The sequence below is a fragment of the Hypomesus nipponensis genome, chromosome 4, assembly GCF_054491055.1.
Source record: "Hypomesus nipponensis isolate SF chromosome 4, ASM5449105v1, whole genome shotgun sequence".
NCBI lineage: Eukaryota > Metazoa > Chordata > Actinopteri > Osmeriformes > Osmeridae > Hypomesus > Hypomesus nipponensis.
In genome coordinates, this window is record NC_140364.1 from 8,724,235 (window position 1) to 8,734,116 (window position 9,882).

General features: G+C 44.2%; 1 long non-coding RNA gene across 3 annotated transcripts; it reads right to left on the bottom strand.

Moving 5' to 3' along the window:
• Positions 1 to 870: 870 nt before the first annotated feature.
• Positions 871 to 4,078, bottom strand: LOC146295358 (uncharacterized). 3 transcript variants are annotated; one of them, XR_014753276.1, is made up of 3 exons: positions 3,870 to 4,078; positions 1,091 to 1,383; positions 871 to 968 (listed from the first exon to the last, which is right to left on the bottom strand). It is a non-coding gene; the product is annotated as an uncharacterized LOC146295358 (long non-coding RNA). The 3 variants fall into 3 exon arrangements; XR_014753275.1 differs by having other exon boundaries at positions 1,091 to 2,203; XR_014753277.1 differs by having other exon boundaries at positions 1,091 to 1,167; positions 1,256 to 4,078.
• Positions 4,079 to 9,882: the final 5,804 nt, after the last annotated feature.

The following is a 9,882-nucleotide window of genomic DNA, read 5'->3' on the forward strand; positions in this document are numbered from 1 at the left end:
AGCTGAGGGTATGAGAACCTTGGGAAGGCGCATGCTTTGGAAAGTTAAGTTGGGCTTTAGATGTGGGCGCACACATATGTTTGCATCCAATGTGATATGACAGCTGGCAGAAGGCTGTGTTCTAATGATAATGGCACGGATGTCATACTTGGGTGCAGAAAGTGCCTACCAATAACCTATTCTCATATTCACAATGTCCAAATTACCCATGTATTCATTGTATTCATTTCGCAGACGTTTTCATCCGAAACAAAGTACAGGGAGGATTTGCACCTGCAACCTCTGATCTTGATCTGTCAACCACATCTACACTCATGTTTGCAGTTGGGGTACACTATTTCTTAACAGGTGGTCATTAGTTGAGTGTCTTCAGGCCCGGGTCTGGGTGTGTCTGAAAGAAGCCATTCACATTATCCTGTCACAGCAGTTTAGGTGGTCTCCTCTGAGTGTGACCTTGCGGCGGGCCCCCTCACCCCTACTTTGGTGCGTTGACACTAAACCGGATCGAAGGCTGAATCCTATTGTTTCTTGTCAAGGGGGGCAGTGGACAGCACGTGTGTGCAAGAGAGCTGACCACCGTCCCCCTGAGGGCAACAATGCTGCCATGACAACTCTCTCTACACGTACGCTGCCTTAAACCAATAGGGGTTACTTTTTCCCTGTTGTACCTGTAGAAGAAATATACGATACCAGATCCTGATAGAGCAATTAAATCATAAAAGGCTTCACTGGAAATTGTTGAAAAGACCAATAAGTAGTTTTTTTCTTTTCAGAGAGCTGTTTTCTAGGTGTATGGATTAGCAATATCATGAAATGGGTTTTGAAAACGAATTTATAAAACAAACATATTTTTATTATAATTTGTTGAAAGGTGCAGAAAACAGGTGTATGAAAACCTATCTAAAATGTCCTCCTTTTCAGCAAGGTTGACAGAACAGGCATCTGCCTCTTCAAGGCTGCTTGCATCGCTGTGGAGCGGCAATGGAGGAGAGGTGAATCAAGGCAACACGTCACCCTGCATACTGCTCTCAGGACCAAACAAAACCCTTCTTAAAAGGCAATTGAGGGGGAAAATAATTGTTTTGATTACCATACTTTCCGTTCCTCATGGTCTGTCGTACGTTTGTAGAATCCCCTTCTCCATACATCCCTGGATACAGGATCAGACTGCCCATGAGGGAATTGGTTCAACAGAGCAAATCATTACTGGGGGGATTTAAGGTCAAAGTAATTGGATACAGTTTGGATCACCTACCTGAAAGTCTGGCTAAACCTGCTTATTGTTCATGAGATGAGAGGGACGCTGGTCGATCATCACCACGGATTTGTTTTACAAGCTTGTCCAAGTGCCTCTCTGATCCCTGGTAGGCTATGCTGTATTAGCTAGGTTCAGAAGTGACATTATTCTGTCTTTTATACCAGGAAGACCATTAAACCCATCCAAGACTAAACCTACCATACAGGTAATTACCATATAGTTCCCTTTCTCATAGGACTCTTGTTCAGCACAAAAGTTGGACTGTCGTGTTTCACTTTGTAAAAGCGTGATGTAAGAAACCCAATTGAACCTTTTCGATTGTGTCTTGCCATGTACTAATCATTTCGCTCAAAACAACTGAGAGGCAAACGGCGCAGTCTTTTATTTACACAGTCACACAAATGGAATGTACATCATTATGTAGTGCTCCATAAATGTGATCCTAAAACTGCAGTGTTTAACGTTCAGCAGCCCAGCTGTTGTCTAACATGGGTTTAATCCACGTTTTGACCAGCCCTGCCAGCACGGGTCAGTGATCACTGGGAGATTAATTCACACCAACAGTTCATGCCTGCGAACTCATGTTGTTAGGTTGGTGTGAAAGGGGTATCAATCGGGTAAGTGATTCCAGGTCTAAGGCTACTATGAAACTGACTCCAGTGACTGCATGGTAGGTTAGGTTAGGTGATGCTACAGGTGCATCCAGACTCTCCCTCCCTTCCTTTCGAACACCATATGTTTTTTCTGCCGTCTACCGGAAATCGAATCCTTTCTATTGTTCTCGCTGTCTCGTTTTCTATCTCAATCTTATTATGCTTCCTCCTCCTCTTCCTCGCCTTTCTCATTCCTCTCTTCCTCTTTTTCCTCCCTCGTCATCGCCTTTTCTTACACCTCCGCCTCTTTCTCGTCCTCATCCTCCTCACCTTCCTTTCTCCTTCTCTTTCTCTGTGTACCAGGGACAGCAGCTGTAGTACCCTTTGATTTACTCAGACAGGTTTGCTACTGGTCAACGTTTTCTCAACACTCACAAAAATGTCAAGTCAAATCTTCTCCTCCAGCATCTTGCACTGCTGTTTTCAGACTCAGTAGACTGGAGAGACCCTTTGCATGCATTGTCCCCGCGGGATGGCTTAGCCCAAGTCATGATAGTCCAGACACAAACGTGGGATTCTGTGTGTGTGTGTGTGTGTGTGTGTGTGTGTGTGTGTGTGTGTGTGTGTGTTTTACCCATTCCAGGATTACATGAATGAAATGGAGCATCCAGGCTTAGTGTCACAATTAGAAAGAATGTCTTTATGAGAGAATGGCCCCTGAGTAAGCCTTCCCCAAACCAGTCCACCACAGACAGAGCATGAGAAAACTGATGACAGGAAACTTCCACTCGATTGTCTTCAAATGACAAATACACACATACACCCACCTGTCCCTTCACAGTTTAAAGCAAACATTTTCGACCTGCCATAGTCAGACAGACCGAATATGGCTGGTTGCAAACCCAGACGGTGACAGGGAGAGGTAAGATTGAATCTAGGCTACTCTTGCGAGAGAGACAACGAGAGAAAAGAGAGCAAGAGAGAAAGCAAAAGAGCAACAGAATCCTAACACATGGACGGTAGAATTTGCTCAAAGGCAATGTATCAACGATGACATGACAGGAACGGGCTATTTTCCATCTCCCTTTGGGTAGACCTAATTCCATTCATGAGGTTTTCTCAATCACATTCAGGGATGCACCCTGCTTCAACTGTGTATTATTCAACTCTACGTTTACAACACAAGATATAGGAACACAGACGATGCCATGGCCCTTGATCAAAGTGTTTACTCTATATACATGCTAGACCAATGCATGTAGTGCACCTTGAAGATGTCTCAAAAGATGAGGGAAATTGCCCTGGCTAGGCACTGTTCAGGATTTATTTCTTAGAATTGTCCTCTGATAGATTCTCCCATTGAGAAGCTTACAGCTGGTGGCTATACATGCAGGGAGCTCAAGGATGGATCTTGAGATGTGATAGCAGCTCTAGGACGAATAGCTCAAACGTGGCCGACTGCTGACTGGAAAAGGGGCAAGTGTTTCCAACATGGACAAGGCAGTGGAAAGGACAAATGCACACATGCGCAACAATCGGTTTAAAATGCAGCCGTGGAGTCATCCTAATATGGTAATAAGCTAACCTCGCGGGTATTCGGTTAGATACACAAATAAATACATTTATCACATCACTAATGTAAGTTATGTCTCAACTCAGACGGTGTGTAAGAGTGAGAGGGGGGGGGGGGGTACTATAAGCTACATGTACAGTAGCCTATGCCCGCGCAGTGTGTCAGTGCATGTGTGTGTGCGTGCGTGCGTCTGAAAATAGTCAAAGCCCTTGGTGTGTGTGCACGCGCATCAATGACAGAGGGGTCAAAGCCTCGCACACCGGCCGGTTGTCTCCGATCCATCAAACCAGCTGCCCATACGACACATCATAGCCGCGAGACATGATACGGCAGTATTTGTGTTTCTCTGCATAACATTTAGCCAATTTGAAGGGCAAACCTTGAAACACTTCCAAAAGAAAAAAAAAGAAAAAACATCCACCTTCAGTAATGAAAAAATACTCACTGTTTTCAGGAGCCTGACACTCTCTTCTCCCCGCGTCTCTCCGACCACAATACACCCATCCCTCTCGTGCCCATTTCCTGCGGGCTATCTCCCGATGTGAATGAATTCAAATGTTGTTGCTCGGCTTTACAGTCTCGACCTTTCTTTACTCGGCTAGCCTACATGTTGCTGACTACCTCTCTCTCCTTCCCTCTCTTCGTCTCACCAGTTATTTTGTTAAAATTCAGTATATACGCCCCGTCACCTAGCAACCTCTCTCTCTCTCTCCTCATCACTCCCGCGACACGTGTTGAATGCTAAACTTGCCGTTCTGGAATATTTTTAACGAAGGAGTGGACACACACACAGAGCTGTATCAGTATGCAATCAAGATATTTATTAGAACTCTCTTCCTTCCTCCCTCCCTCCCTACCTTCTTTTCTCCCTCCCTTCCTCCCTCCCCTCTTTTTTTCTACCCTCCCTTTATCCCCAGCTGTAAACATCCTGTATTTCTCTTTCCCTTCTCCCTTTCTAAGAATTGTTTTGAACAGAAAATATATGAATCCGCAAGGTTTGCCGTTTTGGCCTTGGAGGAATACATCATCATTCTAGTTGTAGTTAACCTGGTCAACAGTTTTGCATTTTAGCACGTCATATTATGCACAAAATGTTTTGCTTAGTTATAATTTGGAAAAATAAAGCAATTTTTCTCCCTAAGTATATATATATTTTTAGGTTGCTTATTTTACACACGTCTCTTGCCATTTTGATTGTTTGTTAGTTGTTTTTTATCAACAAAGAACTTTACATGATCACCTTACATTAAGAACCCTCTTATGTTGTGTGGATATGTGCATGTGATAGAGAGAAGGAGAGAGACACAGAGCATGAGTCAGGAGAAAACAGGGATAAGTGTGTGCTTATAAGTATAATATGTTATGTGTGTGGGAAGAGGGAGAGCAGTGGTGAGAGACAGAGCATACGATTTGATACAACTTGTGTTGTATCCACTTCTTGAATTTTGTCTTTGGCTTCACAGATTCCATTCAGTTTCAAGTAAAACATAGCAGAGATCATGTCAGAAATACATAATACAAAACGCACACCCACTACACTCTCAACGAGACTTCTGTAGACCAGTTCTAGGATGTTTGTGTATGCATGTATAGACAAGAATAAACACTTGAGTTTCCTGGAACATCATGTCTTGTGCATCCTAAATATAGACCTGCCACCCGTTTTTCCTATTCAGTAAAACTATAAAAATAGGCCTAATTAGATTGGAGGGAAACAGTGGACAACCATCAGTTGTGTTCTGTAATTGGGAAGCTCGGCGATGACCCCTCTCCTGAGGACCACTGGAAGTGAGAGAACAAGTGGAGAATATTCTGATGAGAGGAGAGACTCAAGCGGCACTGTCATGAATACATTAGAGCTACAAGAGAGCAAGCTGCCACCACAGGTGCCACAGGTGGAAACAAAAGCAAGTGGAGTGTTAGCAATATGGCTTTGATACCTTCACTGCAATGTCAACGCTGATTATAAATGGTAAAGAAATTAGGTGGGTGTGTCTTTGTGTGTGTGAGAAAAATTCGAAATCAAACAGGCAAGATACTGAAAGCTTTAGTTATACCCATGTGTATAACTTAAGCTGTCTATTAATCCATTCTATTAATTTTACAGCATAATTGCAACTAAATCATTTTGGATTTAGGCCATAAAAATTTATTTTTGCCATTATTTTGAATGTTTTCTGCTAGTGGGATAATACCATAAAAAAACAAAACATTTAATTCTTATATTAAATCATTTATTTGACGCAGTCAATATTCCCACTGACAGTGGGATGCTTCTCATGTCTGGATTGTGGTTAGGAAATCAAGTCATTTATGAATTCACTCTTTCTCTGTTTACATTTGGAGCACTGTGAAATGTATTGCATTTTCTGTTCAGTTGTTTACAGCAAAAGAAGGTGAATGAGACAGAGACTAACACAGAACCGACCTTTCCTCCATGAGAAAAGGTAGAGAAAAAAACTCACATGCATTTGTCTTTCTTGTTGTCAAGGGTGCATATTTTAGAAATAGTCCTTGAATAAATGTTAAATGTTAAAATTAATGTTTGTTCAGGAAATGTTGACAGAATTGTAACCTAAAGTTATGCTTTACAACAGTTACAGTGCTTGTTATCCATCAGATAGCCCTTCTCTCTCACCATGTGTGCATCTCAAAACAATAAATCTCTGCACTGAACCATCCCCCAGGCCAACTGCATCTAAAAAAACAAGATTGGGGTCAACAACATGCTACCATCCCTGCTTTTGATAAACAAGGTCAATTTTTTCAAGGTGCTGGGTAGGGAACAAGGGAAGGAGTCTAGCTCCAAGCCAACAGGGAGTCTAGTCAAGCAGCTCAGAGGGCCATATGTAAATAAATACAAAACACAGGACATTCCTAAAAAAGGGTACACACCAGTGAAAAGCAGGATAAAGTTATACATACTGTACATTTTAGTTTGCACATGGACATCATCCAATGGCTTGTGGGTAATGTAGTGCCTGGAAGCACACCAACCGTGTATTAACATGTCTGTAGATGTGATGAGGACTTGATGAGCCACACAGGGGCATCAAACAAGCCCGCCCTTGATTAGAGCGTAAACGAATAACATGCCTGGAGCTAATGACACAATTAAAGAAGATAGAGGAGAAGAGGGTACAGAGAGATGGAGACAGAAAGAAAGAAAGAAAGAAAGAAAGAAAGAAAGAGAGAAAAAAGAAAGAGAGAGAGAGAGAGAGAGAGGGTGGAGTGGTAAGCACAGAGAGAGAGAGTGGGGGGTAGGGGGGAAAGAGAGAGATTCTTCCTTCAATCACTCATCCTTTGGCTCATCTCCTTATCCAGGGTCCCTCCCTATCAAGCTCCCATCACATGATATCTGCCATGATATCTTGTGTTCCTGCATGATTCCCCTCCATTGATCAGCCCCCCTAACTTAATGGGATGAAACCATGATTATGTATTGTCATCGTCAGCCGTGTAATTAATGTTTGAAAGAATATTTGAGGTGTAGCACCAAATTATTTTGTATACATATAACTCATTTCTATTTTTGAATTCCTTCTTTGTCCAAAATGAAAATATTTCAGCCCTGCCAATTTAGGACTCTCTATCTGCTAGTGATAAGATGTTGCTATCATTTCTCTATATATTTTTTTATTATTAAAATAAATGCCCTCCCTCTCAACAGTCTAATCAGCTAGTCTCTACTTTGGATGTTCTCTGATAAAAACACATTCAAATGTTGCCTCATTTCGTCATGATGGACTTAGTCTCTCAGATAACACCTGTAGAAAACAGACAGTTAGATTGGAAAAAGAAGATTGTGGACAGACAAACACTGAGCAGGAACAGAAGTAGGGTTGTCAGGTAAACCTGCTCTACCTGAACCTACAACCCCCCTCCTTCTGTATTCCACAATGTTGAAATGTAACAGAGCCACAGAGCCACCCTATTTCCCCACACCCTCCCTCCCTCCCTCCCTCCCTCCCTCCCTCCCTCCCTCCCTCCCTCCCTCCCTCCCTCCCTCCCTCCCTCCCTCCCTCCCTCCCTCCCTCCCTCCCTCCCTCCCTCCCTCCCTCCCTCCCTCCCTCCCTCCCTCCCTCCCCCCCTGCCCGCCTGCCCGCCTGCCCGCCTGCCCGCCTGCCCGCCTGCCTGCCTGCCTGCCTCTCTGCCTCTCTGCCTCTCTCCCTCCCTGCCTGGCCATTGTTGGACATGGGTCCCTCCTGGCAATTTCCCCTCGTTAATCTTGATTAACATCATGTTGGAAGGCACTCATTAAAGGCTACTTGCACACACCTGTGATTCTGAATACATCTCCATCTATTCCCCTGGCCAAGAGTAAGGTCTGGTGGTCTCAGATCGGGGTGGTGGGGGGGGGCACTTGTGTGTGTTTGGGGTGGGGGAGGGGGGGGGGGATAGCAGAAGAGAAGAGGGCCGGTGAGGACAGTCCTAATCACACAGGCAGAGTCCATCCTAGCGCCTGCTGGAGGGGGCTGCTGAGTCATGGAGGCTGATGGAGGAGTCCTCACAAACGACCTGAGCCATCTGTGTGCGGTGAGCCCATCACATTCATACGGCCTGTCTCCCATTCCAGGAGCAGGGTGCTTGCAGTGCCAAGACCTGGGGACCCATTCCTGCTGCTGCAGCATAGCTCCATAGATTATAGTCTCAGCTTCCTTCTTCTAAAAGCAAACGCTTTGTTGTAAAAAAGGAATTTCTGGGTTCCTGTGAAAGTCACTGGCATGTTTATTGTGATTGGGAAAAGGTATTGGCAAACAAAGTAAAGACAGGTCAGCAAATTACACACATCTTCTCTTGGGGTCTATGGATAATTGACAATACATTTGCAATACCGATAATGGCAAATCAGAGTAGGAAGCCAGGTCTTCATTATGAAAATCTTCATTGTGTGACACTTCCATTAATTTAATTAGATGCAAAACACATCTACCAGTCATTAACTAATGTTCATTGTTAACAAAGACCCTCTAAAATAATTTAATTCCCATATTGCAACAGTCTCTTGGGTGCTGCCCTCTGCCTCCAATCCTCTGCTCATGTCTCTCAATTAACCCATCTAAAGTGCCCATATGAAAACAGTCATATAAAACATGTCCATTTACCAGAAGCTCTTATCCAAAGTCATTGTCAGTGCAGGAAGTCAGTACAGTTAGTCTGTGCGTGGTCACCCCAGCAAGACCCAGGGCTTCAATGCCAGAAGACTGGCTGGTCATTCTTCAATCACCGATCAATGTTAAAATGATTATGTGACAAGTTCCCCGGCCTGATGCATGCATACTCCGTTTGTGTCCTTGATCAGGCTAACAACGAGTGCCCCCCCCCAACCTGCCCACCTGCCTACAGGGAGACAGACCTTAGAGAAAGGAAGGTTTGAATGTCCTTGAGGCGAACCAAGGAAGACAGGAGTGGACAGAGGAGGGATCCGGGAGCAGGACAGGCTCTACGTGTAGGGAGCGTCAGGGAGGATAGGAGCTTTACTTGATCTTGTGGTGTACAAAGCCCTCAACTCCGCTCTGCCCCTCCCCCCTCCCTTCCTCCCCTCCTCCCTCCCTTCCTCCCCTCCCCCCTCCCTTCCTCTCCTCCTCCCATCCCTCCCTCCCCTCCTCCCATCCCTCCCTCCCCTCCTCCCATCCCTTCCTCCCCTCCTTCCATCCCTTCCTATCCACCTTTCCTCCCTTCCCAGCCGTTCCTCCCCTTATCCACACTTCTCCTCCTATCCCTCCTTTTTTTTCTCTTTGGAAGGTGAAAAGGAAAGGAGTAGAGGACTGCATACACACACACACACACACACACAGTGTTCTACAAGTGCTGGTAACCTGTTGACTTACATTTACATCAATATGTGAAGATGGAGCTGTATGCTTTTGGACTAATGTAATGGTAGGTCAATGTTGCATGAGATTAATTCTGGGAATGTGGAGATTGAAGTGTGTGGGGAGTGTGTGTCAGTGGATTTGTGAGGTTTGTTGTGTGTATGTGTGTTTGTGTTGACTTTGGCCCATGCTAATCATTAGTATTCAGAGCACCTGACTGAAGGGCCACTCTGACCCTGTACAGGTGACCCTGGTGTTGACGTGTTGTTTGTTTACCTTGTTGCTGACGTGATTTGTTTATCCGTTTTATCCATCAGCAAACTTCAGGATTTTTCAAGGTTTTATTGTTTTTTGGGATCAGGCATTTTTTTGATGGTGATATAGTCTTAATGCAAGACAAATGAAGCATGTGACACACATCTACCGGAGATTAATTCATGTTCATCTTTAACAAACACATTTTTAGAAACTCTCTGTTCTCTAGGTGCATTCCCAGCTGCAAGCAGAGGTCATCTGGAAATAAACGTTGACATACCTAATCAACATCCCATTGACTCTGAAGTATGTAATAGCAATCAGTCTGTAGTTGTTAACAGGTCAATTGGTGTTAATTTACAAGTGACTAAGTAAGTGTTTTGTAAT